Genomic DNA, 15,352 nt, shown 5'->3' on the forward strand with positions numbered 1-15,352 from the left:
CTCTTTCAGAAATCACAGAGCTCATGCAAAAATCTATATCACACACTTGCCAGTTGGAGCCCCTCCCCACACAATTTGTTAAAACTGTCATGTATGCTTTTTCCATAATAACTCTGAGTTAGGCAACAAAAATGGAGGCAGGCAAATGGTTTAACAGGTTTATTGAAAGATTAGAGAGGTGAATTCAGGGGTAACTGAGAGGGCTGTGGTTACTGAGGTGCGAAAGTTGTGCTGAGTCTGGGGAAGGAGTGAGCAGGTGCACAGAAAGCTATGGCTGACAGTCTGCCCATCCATCCTCCAATGGTCTCCAACATCACCAGGCCAAGACTCTGTGGTTTACACTCATCTGCAGGCCAGGAGTCACACTTTCAGGGATGAAGATGTTCTCATCCTGGATAGAAAGGAATGTTGGTTTAAAACAGGAGCAAAGGACGCCATTTTGTGAAGAGAAACCGCAAGCATTATTCAGCTCTCTGGAACCAATAAGTGGCCATCAGATCATGATCTGATAGTCATGTCTGAATGTGAGCAACCAGTTTTGATTGTCTCCATTAAACTGTTTTATCCACTATGCAAAGGTAGTGCTTACAAGGGTAACTCTACCTGTACTCCTCGGACTGGAGACGTCTCTTGAAGAAGAGATAAATGTTTCACCTACCTGGATTATTAGGATGCATCAGGACACAATCCAGTTCAATTTACTGGTGAATCTAATGCCAGTTCTTCAGAAGTTATCCAAGTCCAGTGTTTCCACTACCATTTTTCAAGATCATTATTATTTAAAACCCTAATTTTATATAAGCTTTGCTTGTCTTAGTCACATGCGTTCGCATAGAGGTAAACAAACAGTCCCTCTAGAAGAATGAGCGCACAGAATTGCAACATATTTTAACCTGCTTTGGAAATAAATCTGGGTTTTGTTAACACACCAGATTTCTGAGGATGGTTGCAGTGAAGGCGGCCACAGACTCAGCAGCGCTGAGCATCTACTAGCCATGCGGATGCCGGCAGAATCTTTACTGTTGGGGGAAGTGGCGTGCATTAAAGCAATAAATGCTTAATTAACTATGTAGTTAACCCTGAAAGAATTTGTGTTGGGAGCGTGCAAGGATACAATGGCATGAATGTATCCTTTTCTGTTGTTGAGTGTTACAATAGAAAAGGACAATTTATTTATTTTACGTGGCGATGCACATGATTATTTGGACATATCAAAAATGTTTGCCCAATACTAACATGAGGATGAATATCTCTTAAATTCTATATAAACAATAACACTCAATATAGCACATTCTCAACAAGTAAACAGTTCCATGGTCATTTCCAGATTTCCTACAAAATTACCATTTGCTCTAATTATTGCATATCGCTGAAAGTCTGTCTGCCGGAAACAAAAATCCACCTTTCTGAGTCAATCACTGAAAACAGATGGCTGCCTTATTTTGAAAAACACATTTTTGTTGCTAGAAAGGAATATGAATCAGATCATAAACGTAATAAAATAAAGACTGAATAAAGTTATGATCAAAATCATTTCCAACTCTCAGATCTAGATTTAAAGAGATTTTCATTCAATCAAGAAGTAAGAAGGAAGAAAGCCATGTAGCCTTCCAAATATGACAAAGTATAAAGAAACATGATAGAGTCAGAAACATCAAAAGATTGAAAAATGGATAAATAAGAGAAAGATGGAGAGGGACAGAAGTTGGCTGCTCATACAAAGCTTTATTATTGGATATTAATGGAAAACTAAGTGGAAGGAAAATCTTTGCCCCCTACTCCTCCACACCAAAAAAACAAAAAACAAAGTCACTTACCCTGCAGAGCGTGCTCATCCCTCGTCCCCCCAAGACAAGATTCCTAGGGGAAACACTGAAGTTCATCAAATCTGTATGTTGTAATGATCTCTTATCCTTATCAAGCATGTGGAAATATCCAAAGGAAAGTGAATGAGAGAAGAAATTAGCTCCACCTTTGGCTTTGTCCATGAAAAAGATGCAGTTAAAACAAATTAATCACTGGGCAAAGAGACCTTTTATAAAAAAACAAAAAAAAAAAGTTAACAAAGCAGATGACAGCAGTAGCTTAGTAAAATATTACATCCAAAACAGAAGCAAGAGGCCATGTATACCTTTTATGGAAAAAAAATACAGAGAGATAACACAAAGTTAATGGCAACAATAGCACTATCACTGCAATCTTTTAGCAAAGAGACAAAACCCAAATAAAGAAGCACTGGGCCAGACATAACTAATAGGGCAAGAAAAAAAAATACAGTTTATGGAAATAAGAGAATCAAAGGGAACTTGAGGTTAATGGCAGCAATAACATCAAATAACGCATAATGGTGAATAGAAGTAGAAAAATTGCCAAATGAAAAAGAACGGGGAGTATGTCCTCAAGCAGTATAGAGCTATAGCAGAACAACCGCAGAGCTCTAGCTCTGGGAAACGTTGGCCAGCCTACCTATAAGCTTTGTCAAAAAGGGAACTAACTATATTTTGGAGGTAACTGAAAACCCACTTGGGTAGTTTAACCTGTGCTCATCTTGGGACTGCTTGATCCATCGCGTCTCAATCTCCACCCACACCCAGAGGTGGCACAGAGATACAAAAGCCCACATTGTCCTTGATTCACTGATCAGTGTGCTGTGTGCAAGTAGGATGTCTGTTTAGTGTGTGAGTTATAGTGGATAGCTGTGTGTGTGTGTGTGTGTGTGTGTGTGTGTGTGTGTGTATACGTAAAGGAGTGAATGCCTCCTGCACTGTTAGGGGCTCTGAGTGATCAGTAAGGCTAGGAAAGTGCCACGGCAATTGCAACCCATTCCATGTACCATTTACAAACTGTCACCACGTAATGGCTCCTCAATGCACTTTCATGCACATCTCCGGAGAGGTGAACATCGCGCATTAAGTTTTTACATATGCAGTTGCTGTGATGCCATTTCCTGGGCTAAGCTCTTTGTGGAGCAGTTTCAACAAAGCAATTTCCAGTTAATTGCCTTTGTGTGCATGCTGGAGAAAAAAAAAAAAAAGGCAATATGTATTTATTCATGAGTGAAGGAGAAAACCCCGGGTCCTGTAAGTGAGAAGCAGCAGGACATCCGCACTATTTTGAAAAATACTGTTGTTTTTTTTTCTTCTCTTTTGTTATTAGTTTTTGTTAAAATTTATTTATTTTATATGTTATACCAACATACTTTATCAACCTCAAGGGAAAACAAACAAGTAGTTCACACAAAGACACACTCTTCACTCTGGATGGGGATGCACTAATGTTCAACTCACTCCTGCCATCTAGAGATACAGTAAAATTACGCTGCTGATCCGTGTGTGTGCATCCTAACGACATCAGGAGTGCTGGATAATCTATATAGTAACTATTAAATTACAGCCTTCGCATGACAAACGAACACCTCAAGGTAATTGTAAAGGATTTTTCGGGGAAAACAACACCTTTCATTATCGCTGGGAAGCTTGTTTTTTTTCTTCTGTTTAGCACAAAAGAAGCCCAGATGCTGTCTGTCCATCTCAATATGATAGGTGAAGTCTTTTAACTCTGTGTTATTTTTGACTGCACGGCTGAAGGAGTCTCAACACAGACATGGCCCCTTCGCCATCTCCCTCCTCTCGCAGCTGGAACCCGCTGCTACTGAATAATGAACTCAATCTCAGCTCAGCCTCGGGGGGGAACCTCAGCGTTGCCCTCAGCTGAGTACAATGCTTTTGTTGCCCATCTGCGCGTGCTCGCCCCCCCACACACACACACACACACACACACACACACATACACACACACACCCTCCATCACACACTTTCGCCCACCGTCATTCTTCTCTGCCACAAGTAGTTCTGTGAAAAATGCTCCGCTGATTGGCAGCAGAAAAAAAAAAAAAAAAAAAAAAAAGAAACCGTGTGGTGCAGAGAGCTGGGAGACATCGTTGGATCGCAATGGTTTGAGCTTGGGGAAGGAAGATAGGAGGACAGGAGTAGAAAGGTAGGGAGGTTGTGGCATGTGCGTGTGTGTTTGTCTGTGTGTGTGCGGACGAGTGTGCGTGTATTAAAGTAATTCAGCAAATTCCCAGCAGTTCAGCCGTTGCACCTTTGAGGGACCGCGTCAAGTGTTTCTTGTGAGGAAAGTGGATGGAAGATTGGAACAGAGGGGGGAAGCTTTCACGCGGCGGCGGCGAGGACGTGAGGGGTGAGATGAAAGAGACAGCCGCCGGATACCAGAGCTAATGAATGGCCACACTTCCCGTTCCTGATTGAGATTTAAGAGGTGTGGGTAGTTATAGCTAAGGGGGGTCAGCAGCAGTGGTGAGCAAGCTGACCTTTCAAAAAGCCCTTCACCTCCAGAGCCTCCTCGCTGAGCCCATTAACTGCAGAAATATGGCAGCTTTTCAGTAGATCCACCATAATTATCTTAAGACACTAATGAAATTTGTGGGCTGCTCTGGGTAAGGCACTTAGAGCAGAACCTATAACTTAACAACATAGTCAACATAGTCTGCCTAGCTGGATGTCAACATAGTGGATAGCATTGTTTGGTATCACTGCACTTGTTTTTTTTCCCCCCTCCTCTTACTTGGCACACATCCATCTTGTGTCCATAACTCTGAGTGACAGACTCACTTCATGATGTGGCAGGCAGCCAGGACACAATAAAACATACACAAAAACCACCTCAGCAACAACTCTACTAGGACTCAGTTGACATGAGAGTTTCATATTCTATGATTCCATCGTATTCATACAAAACCTTTAAAGAAAATGTAACAAATCATCCGATGTTTTTGTTTTAATTCTTTTTAAAAGCACAAATATTGCTGGTGTTGGTAAAATAATTGAACACGTTGATTTATACAGTCGATAAGTATATCCATTACACTTATTTATTTCATGTATTTATTATATTATTTCTGATGCATATACGTAAAAAAAAAGTATACTGTGTCATGAAAATGTATTTGATTTCTTCAGATTTTGCTTTTGGCTTACATGGTTTAGATTATCAAACACATTTATTATCAGATAAATATAACGTGAGTAAATCCAACATCCAGTTTTCAAGTGATAGTTTTATTTCTTAAGGAAACAAAATAATCAAAGCTATAGCCTGGACTTATTTAATACAGTAGTTGCTCCCCAAACCAAATAATGAGTTTGTTATAACTGTCAATGAGACTTTTACATTATTGTAGAGACGTTTTGACCCACTCTTCTTGAGAGAATGGATTTACTTCAGCCACAGTGCATGTTTTTTTTCTGCCTGAAAGGCTTGTTTAAAATCAAACAGAAGCTTTCTAATCACATTTAAGTTCAATCTTCTTTTTTTGTTCAGCCATTCAGATACGTATACATATTTGCTTGCAGGCTTCATCTCATTGTGCTGCTGCACAACACAAGTGCTGAAGGTCATGAAATAATGGACTGGCAATATGCTTCCAAGATTTTCTGACCAGACCACAATTCAAGGTTCTATTGCTTTTCCTCCATACCAGGACTGCAGATGTAAAATGGCCTTTTGGCTAACTTTTGGTACACTTGTAGCAATGCTATTAATGCCCCTGTCAAATAAACCTATTCTATTACACACTGAGGCAAAACATCCAGATCCTGAAGCAGGACCAGCAGACTACTTGATTACAGGTAAGATGATCTGTTTCTGTTCATGGTGGCACGTTCTCTGGCATCTTTGGACTGTTAAAAAAAGTGCCAGAAAATATTTGGAACGTTTTAAAACCATGTCATACCAATTACCAGACCATGCCTACTCTCTACAGGGTATCATATAACTCACTAGACTGCAGAGGTGACAGGTAGTATGCTCCCTGTTACCAGCCTAAAACCAAAGCTTCTGCTCAGCAACTCCATCTTTGTAATTTTCTTTGCAAGTTTAAAGAGAATAACTCACATCACTGAAAAAAGGGTTCAAGTCGGTCTGTCAACAAACAGTGACCATAACCTTCCCTACAAGGTTACCAAATAACAGTGTTGTTGTCGTCTCCTCGTGGGAATAAATGGCCACCAAACCTGGTTTCAGACGGCTGTACCTGCGCAGGCCTTCTTAGCTAAGAAAAGGGGGGAAAAAACCTAACTGACTGAGAGGATAAACAGTGAGAGAATAGAAAAGCAAACAGAGAGAGAAATATGTGCAGCTTTTTGGTTGTGAAATCACCGGGAGGGAAAATAATCCATGATACCACAGGTTTTTTTTTTTTTTTTTTTTTTTATCATAGACATGTGACGGGTCAGAAATTGGTTTCTTCTGATCAGGGAGTGAAATCAAACCACTGCTGACCTGAAAATGTTCCCCCACAGAACTACAGTGATATAAACGTGTTGTAACGCAGAATATTGGCCGTGCAGCAGGATGCCATCTTTCTTTTTCTCTCTCCTTTTTTTTTTGTGCAGGGGCTCATTGATATGCACCATGGTTCTGCGATGATAATTGCCTGCTGAGCTCCAGATCAATTCTTTAATTTGCTATCAAAACTCAGTGATGTCATTCGTGCTCTGTCTTATCGGGTTTAAGTTAGAAAATGCGATAAATTGAGACAAGGATGACAACAAAGGGACAAAAAAAATATGCAGTAGGTATATTGTAAGATTGTACATTTCTGATGAATTAGCTTCTATAAGAACACAGCACAGAGCAGACATTATAATGTTCAAAGGTAAAGCTTAACATCGCATTACGATACACAGGCTGCTCCGGGTTATCTTGCTGAATGTGGTATCAAGCTTTGGAAATTACTTTTTAAATCTAATTAATTTAGATATTGCTCTTTATTTCTTGTAATAATGAGTTATGTGACGTGAGTAACGAAATGCCCGCCTGTACAGGAATGAAACAAGGACTATGACTAAATCCCCACATTAATATGAAAAGCAACCGACAGTAGTGAATAACTGGAAAAAAGACAGGAGGGTGAATAATTAGGGGAGGAAATTTCTAATGAATAACTCTTCCTCTTCTTGCAAATGTTGAGTTAAAGAATGCAGTTTAATCAATAGATTAAGAAAATATCTTGGTAACACTAGTTAATGGTTACTTGGTGCAGAGTGCGAAATATGGGGGGCTCCGGGGGGGCTCGACCCCCCCCCCCCGATTAACCCATGAGACCCCCTGAAAGCCTCAAAAGCAAAATTTAAAGGGGGTCCTAAATTGTGTCAAAAAAATTTAAAATCAAATATTTTTTGTCACTAATGGTGACTAAAATGTTTTTAAGGTCAACATGTCCATTATTCAATTCAAGTTTTTTTTCACAAATATGTTGTGTTTTTTGCCAAGTGGAACCAGCCAATCCTGTTTGCGTATGCAAATTAGCCATGTGCGCGCGCAAAACTGAAGAAAGACGTAACGTTGACAACAATTAATACTAAAAATGTTTAAATTTTAGTATTAGGGACTGATCTTATCTGTTGTGCCTGTGCACTTTATCTGTTTCACTGTTGGTGAATGAGAAACATCCTCTCGAATCCTTGTATGTCTGGTGAATGTGAAGAATTGACATTAAAGCTGACTTTGGTTTTGACATTATAATGTTATAGGCCTACTGCATATTGAGAAAATTTAGATCGGTATTGCGCAACAATCGGGAGATGAGGACCCCCCCCCCCCCCAAACATTGACAGGTATTTCGCACACTGCTTGGTGCTCCCTAATATAAAGCGTTACTTTAATTTTAGTCACCCCTTATTTATAACCTCAAATATGAAAATTTAATAAGCAAGACATGAAATAAACTGCTTTAGAAGCTTGATTACTCCCCAGTAGATTTATTCCGTTTTGTTTTCATTTATTATTATTATTATTATTATTATTATTATTATTATTATTATTATTATTATTATTATTATTATTATTGGTCACCCTTAAATGCTTCAGGTAATCAAAGTAATTGGGACAAAGATGAATAAATAATAAGATGTATTTTACGATGAAAGAAAAATGCTATCCAAACCAACCTAACCCAATGTGGAAAAAGTAACTACCACCTAAACCTAATTGCTGCTTGAGCCACTCTTGATGGCAACTACTGCCATCAAGCATTTGCTATCACTGACAATAAATATTTTACCTGACGGTGGAGGAATCTTGACCCATTCTGCAATGGTGAGTCAATTCATTTCATCCACATTGGTGGTTTCCGAGCATGAATGGACTGTTTAAGGCAACGGTCTCAAACTCCAGTACTCGAGGGCCTGGGTTCTGCAACTTTTGGATGATTCTCTGCTTCAACACACCTCACTCAAAATATTAGCTCAAAGGCAGAGGTCTTTAAAGCTTCACTGCATGCTGGGGAGGCAGTTTAGCCATTTGATTCAGCTGCCTAGGGCAAGGAGCACATCTAAAAGTTGGAGAAGATCAACAATGAAGGACTTGTGTTTAAGACCACAGATTTGAGGTTATGTCAAAGCATCTCAAACATATTAAGGTCCTGACCATGATGGGGCTAATCCAAAACCATCTTTTCTTTTTAGTTTTTCAGAGATGGACTTGCTGTTATGGTTCACATCATTTTTCTGCTCCATAACCCATTATATATTAATTCTTCCATAGGATTGTCTGGTGGACAGCAGAATTCATGGTTCCGTCTATTACAGTAAGTAACCTGATACTGAAGTGCCACATTACCATCAACAGGTTTGACTTTAGGAATTATCGCCTTTTTTGTAAGCTTGTATGAGTCTTATGCCAACTGTAATGGATTGCATACCTACCAAAAAGTTTCCCTTTTCTCTTTTTAGCCCACAGAGCATTAGTCCAAAAAGCCTTTGTGATCATGAAGATATGTTGTGGCTAGACCTTTTTGGTCAACATTGGTTTTCTCCTTGCAACTCCCGATAGATACCATTTGTTTTTTTCTCAGTTTAATCATTGAATCATGAAAACTGCCATCAACTACAGTGAGTAAGGTCAGCAGTACTTTAGATCTTTGGATTTCTCATCTTCCAGGATGAATTGTTTATTTGGTGTTGGAGTAGAGGCTGACATTTTGTTGGGATTGCCGTGGGATACGAGTTAACTTTAATAATACTCCTGATTCGAACAGTACGAGATAAAAAGTTAGAGGGAGCAGACGGGAGCAAGAACCAGTATTGATTTATCTAATTGATGTATAATTAAAAGTATTTATCAACAGATTTGATCGAACGTAACAATAAATGCGACCTGTTGGTTTATTTTCTTGTAATCTCCCTTGGCTCTCTTCGACCCTCTCCGCCCCTCCCCTCACCGTTGACCAAAGTAAGCACACTTAGCTGTTTTGCTGGCCGGAGCTGGAGTCACATTGCGTCTGTCTGTGAAAATGGATGAGATAAACCACAAAAACACAAGGAGGGAGCAGAGAAGCTGAGAGTCTCCAGGAGGACACAGCAAATTGTACCAAAATTACAGATAGGTTTGGTGCAACAAGTGCAACTGCAGCAGCGGGAGCACGACTGTCAACATCAGATGCTGAAGCTGTCCTATTGAGTGAGCAGGCTGTCGGGATGATAAACAGCAGTAACAGAAGAAAGAGGATTCAGAGGAGGAAAGAGAGAGAGACGTGACCCAGTGGGGACAGATTGAGAAGGAGGTTAGAATAGCTCCTAACAGCAAGAAGTAGCCGAATACTTTACAACTAGCAGATTGAACTATGAATACCCTGTTCGTCTCACAAGGATTTCTTTTCTCTGTTACAGCAGCATTGGTAAGTGATAGAGATTAAGTACTGGCATGCAGTGATAGAGAATGTATTTCCATGAAATATTCCTGCTATAAGAAGACGATATGGGTCAGAATTATGTCCAACATAATGCAACAGACAGATGTTTCACGTGTGTGGGTTATACCTACTAACTGTACATAGCTTTAGATGTAATACTTAAAATTAGATGATCAGACGGACAAAAATATAAGGTCATGTGCAAATTATGGTATTTATAGACAAACAAAAAAAGTAAAAAGAGCATGATTACAAAATAAATTCAAGCAGAAGACATTCTTAAAAAACAAGCAGAGACAAAATTTGGAATGTCGCCATAATATTTTAGGTTTTTTACATTTTTACATAGTGGCAGGTTGATTTGCAGGATCCTTTGCCTTCAGTTATTTGAATAAGCATTTAAAAGCTTATCCTTTATTGTCTTTGTACGTTTGATAGTGAATTTCCTGTAATGGTATGAAAAACCTACGTGTCAAAAAACACAAAAACTCTGGAAATTTGAAATGGGTTGAATATGGAATAGTTTGCTCTGTAGCCCCTAAATGGGGATTTACAACATGTTCCTTCCCTTCTTAAAACTGAGACATGAGCGCAATGTAAAAAAGCATTTGAAGAGCTATAAAAAGTCACAATTTCAAAGCCTTAAGGGCAATGCTTAAGATTTTAGAATTTTTGATTTATAGTATCAAGACTTTTTATATTTATGAAAACATCAAAGCAAACTTAGGACTGTGTGTTAAGAAGAACTTATAAAGAGATTCAGAATAAATAACCTGCTTATGGAAACAAAATCCACAATTTAGGACATTTTATGAGCTTTAAACCGACCTCAAAGATGCCAGAGTTGCCGTCTGAGAATGTACCGTACACTGTTAATTTACCCAGAACCTAGAGAAAAAAACAGAAGGCTGCACTGTTTAAAGTTTAAAGGATGGAGCAAGACTGATAGCTGTTGTACAGAAAGTTTAGAGATAATTCTTATTTCTGCTGTGACCCTGTTTTATAGACAGAGGAGGCCAAAGAACATTTTCTTCAGTAATGCAGTGCCTGTGTTTGTAAAAAAATAAATATGTGTGATGGCAGAGAGGGGCTGTGGTTATTGCTTTCTTGCCCCACAGCAAGAAGTTCATTAGTCTGAGTTCCAGCTAGGCTTCCTTCCTTCTGCATGTTTGTGATGTGCATTCTCTTTGGGTGCTTTGCTTTATCTCTACAATCCAAAAGCAAGAATGTCAGCTACAAAAAGAATAATCTAAATTGCCTTTAGTATGATTATGTGAAGGAGGGGATCCTACAATTACACATTGTCCATTATAACATTAGTCACCATGGACACTGAACACAGACTGCTGAACGGACATTATTGCCGACCACTGACATCTTAGGCAGCTCCCGCCACTGCGTGGCTTTTCCCCTACGAAGAGCTGTTTGATCTCCTACATCAAAAGCAGTAGTTCTCAAACCACTTATGACAAGTACCACCTTAAGAAAATATTAAGTACCACAGCAATAACCGCAGTATTAAAACAGCAGTGCAACAGGACTTGAGTTCTTTCCTCAATTTGTTAGAGTTTGTCCTAGAAATAAAAAAATCAAAGAATTTAGAAAAAAACAATTAAGTTGCCAGTGAAACCAGTGATGCTTTTGATGTACAACATATTCAATACATAAAAAGAATCATAGCAGCTATCTATTGGTCAGAATTATGTCCACTTAGATTTAGCTATTCAGTATTTTGCATGTTATATACCAACATTTGTATCTGCTGTATGTGCTATTGATACTCTCTATCTAGTATCTGCTTGATATTAAAAACACAGATTATTTATTTATGTAATTGTGAATGCATTCAGCGAGTAAGGATTAAATTATGTGTACCATCTGTAGACAGGAACTGAAATTTACATAGCCAGAATTGCAAAAAAACAGCAGCAAGTTGTCATTCCAAGTGATAAAGTTTTAGTTTCTCACAAACCAAGATAAAAAAAAAACTCTACATGTAGTTATAATTACCAAAATGAACTTCATATTTGCACTTTTGTCAGTTTTTATACATCAGCTGTAGCACTGTATAGCCCATTTCAAAATGCTGATACATAACTTGTTAAAGGCCTGAGGAAATTCTAAAGGTTTTCCATCTTTGAACTGGAACAGGGCTAAACAGAGTAAAATTGTGTTGCAAGATCTACCTTAGGACCAAATGCGAATAATACTTAGTGTATGTACTTCACCATGACTTGTTCCTGAGTTATCAACTTGAGTTTCTTCTGTCTCTTCTATCAAAATATACTGAATTTGAATTGATGATTGATGTCCTTTTAAAATGTGCACTTCTGAGCTTATTCTTCTATCGCATGGTTTAAACCACAAGGATGATGTTGCTTCAGCATGTAAACACCTGGAAAAAAATTCAGTTGAGTGTCAGTTGGGTAGTCCAAATTTTACCAATGTCATTTCTAAACAAAAGCACTTCATCAATATAAGGAAAACACTAATTTGTTTAATTTAATGTTTTTATTTATTACAGTTACTTCACTTATTGGTATGTAAAATGTGTTGGTAATTGCAATATCAGATTAATCCAAAAAGCATAAAAATAACTTCAAACATTTTAGGCAAAGAAAATCATATATATATATATATATATATATATATATATATATATATCAGCAAAAGAAGAATCCATTTTGTTTAGTGACATTTCAGTCACATAAGGCCAATGCAGTCTGCAGATGGATTGTAGTTGCTTTTAGTTGGCATGCTTGCTGGATCTATTTCTTTTAGGCGTAGAATGACAAGTATCCCAAATAAGTATAGAGAAGGTGTCATGATCTGTAGTAGCTTGAATTTCTGTGTATTGTTAAGTTTGCATGTCTGTTAGTGTTTAAAATGCTTTCTTACTGACTGGTCTCTGTCTTCTCTGATTTACCCAGTGCCTTCCCTCAGTGTCTCGAAGTTCAGTCCAATAAGTTGGCTCCCTGCAGCTGGGGATGCAGGGAGCCAACTTAATGGACTGAACTTCGAATCCAACAGATTCAGCTGCTGTGCCATGTTTTTTTTTCACCTTACCCCATATGTCGACAAATGTGAAAAGGTTTTTAAACATGTCCAGACATGAAGAAATTACACATATGTTGTGAAAACTTCTATCACATAGATGTATGTATTTTGCTGTGGCCCCTTTAATTTATTTTGAGTGTAGCCAGCTTTCTTCATGGCATGCCTTCTGCTCCTCTCTGGACATTCCCTGGCTGTGCCAGAGTTGTTTTTGTTTGTTTATTTAATAAAAATTTGAAAATGCAACACCAAATATCAGCTACGTTATCAGGTTCTCCAATGCCACGCATTACAGTATGATCTGGCCAGTATGAACTCATCACCGGCACAGGAGGAGTTGAGAAGGAGTTGTGCCGGTCAGCAGGCGTGCTGGAGGACCACTGCTTTCATCAACAGACCCTGACTGCTGAGGCTAAGAGATCTTCTTCCTCTCATTGCACGAGACTCCAAATTCTGCCCACCAGCTCCAATCCTGTTCCTCTGGTCATTCATCCAGTTCACACACCTCAGACCCTGTTGTTGTTGCTGAGGGTCCAGAGGATGCCTCAGCTTCAGTCGATGTTCCTGAGTTCTGTGAAGTGGGAGTCCAGGTGTGCTGAACTCCACATTCCTGAGTTCAGCAGGGAGGGAGTCCAGGTGGCCCCACTTTCAGTCCAAGTTCTGGAGTGTTTTGATGAAAAGATCCAAGTGGAATTACCTTTGTTTCCTGAGGTCTGTCATTAGCTCTTTTGATGGCTTCAGCACACAGGGCAGATTGCAACGGCAATGGCTTCCTTTCTGTTAAGCTTAACATAATGCTGGACACCATGGTTTAGTTAATACTGGATGTCAAGCTTGTCTTGTCTGACACCAAGTCTGGCCCAGAGACCAAGCCGACCAAGTTCAAGCCGTTTTTCCAGATGTCTTTACTTGAGGCGTCATCGGTTGTCTTGAGACCTGCTCTGCTGCCAATGGCCTCTCGGGTTCCTGCTCCTGCAAAGATGGACTCTCAGGTTCCTGCTTCCCAGGGGATGGCATCAGGGCCACCTACCAGGGTTTGGTGGAAAGCACATTGTTGCTTTGTGCATGAAATGCTCCCTACAAATGTTTGAAAAATACTTATCCCTCTTTCTTTCTTTCTTATAAACAACCTGGAATTAAAATCACTTGTTTGAGAGTTTGCACCTTTTCCTTTATATACAGAACATGCCCACAATGTAATATCTATAAATTTTTATTTTGAAGCAAAAACCTTCAGTGTGCATAAATGTTAACCCCCACCCCTCCACCCTCACACACAAGAAAAGGGAGCAGGACCATATTGATAATGTGTAGAACTAAACGAAGGATACTACACATTTTCAATCTGGCTCGCCAGTTTAGAAAAAATGCAGAGGCTGATATTTTTGAACATTTTGGTTCTGCCCATATGTTTGTTATCTCCACTGCATGAGAAGCATTACATTTGCCAAATAGCAGAGTTTGGTGATAGTGATGCTATTAATGCACATAAGACTTGTAATAAATAAGTGCATGTGTATTTGAAAGATGTGGTTGTCGCCAATATGTCTTTTTGATGCAGAATTTAATTACAATTAAAAGTCATTAACAACTGCACAATAGTGCAATTATTAGCATTGTTGTTCAAATTTATCATTGTTCCTTAGAGTCAACTCATCCATATGTGGATCTGAACCACAACCATTTGGAAAAATGTCTTCAGAAAATATTGTACAAATAGTTTTAATTATATATTAGATTGGAGCATTTTTATTGTTATTTATCTGAGTATTAGTTCCAAGATACTAAACCACCAAGAGAAATAAACTGATATTCCGTGGTTTAGTTGCAGGAGTAAAGAGTTTATGTATGGGTGAGTAATGGACGTTGCAATGGATTAAAATGGGAATGTGTTGATGGAAAATGGGAATGAAAATGGGTTTAGGGCAAATTGGACTGAATCCACTGGCGACCTGCCTAGGTTGTATCTCAGCTCTCACCCAGAGAGAAATAGAAATAATTACTTTTTACTAAAATATCACTTATTTATTAATCTAGCTTCTAATTTATGCTATTTAACTCACTCTCTCTAGCTTTTATGTTAGAAATTATTTTTTAGGTTGAAAACCAAACCCAAAAAGTTTGGCCCTAAATGCTGGGTCAAACAAGTGGCCTAACCCTCTTCTGTTAAATTAGTACAGGCCTTGATCAGTTCACATTTGAACCAGGACTAGGTTTATAAATAACCCAAACACATTTTTTTAATCCATATATGTTTTGAGATGGAAATTTAAAAAACAGAGCAAGAGTTTCCTTTAACTTACTTGTTAAAACCAGGTCAATTGGCCAAAAAAAGAAAGAATTGTGCATGAGTTAATAAAAAGTATAAAGAAAGACGATAACATGTATGACAGACTAAAGGCACTGATACTTATTCTTATCATAGATGTATAATCTTTTTAAAGAGGTATTTCCACATAAACTTTCAGAATCTACTACTTTTACTCTTAATTTTACACATTTGAGGCATTCTAGTGTCCTCTTATAAACCGGTTGGACAATGAGTAATTTTGATAAGTTGTGTAGAAAATTAATGTTTGACTTATT

General features: G+C 38.5%; 1 long non-coding RNA gene across 1 annotated transcript; it reads left to right on the top strand.

Moving 5' to 3' along the window:
- The first annotated feature begins 3,794 nt into the window (after positions 1-3,794).
- Positions 3,795-12,311, top strand: LOC118563749. The gene is made up of 3 exons (XR_004931410.1): positions 3,795-3,996; positions 4,088-4,200; positions 8,487-12,311. It is a non-coding gene; the product is annotated as an uncharacterized LOC118563749 (long non-coding RNA).
- Positions 12,312-15,352: the final 3,041 nt, after the last annotated feature.

Source organism: Fundulus heteroclitus, chromosome 7 (genome assembly GCF_011125445.2).
Source record: "Fundulus heteroclitus isolate FHET01 chromosome 7, MU-UCD_Fhet_4.1, whole genome shotgun sequence".
Lineage (NCBI taxonomy): Eukaryota > Metazoa > Chordata > Actinopteri > Cyprinodontiformes > Fundulidae > Fundulus > Fundulus heteroclitus.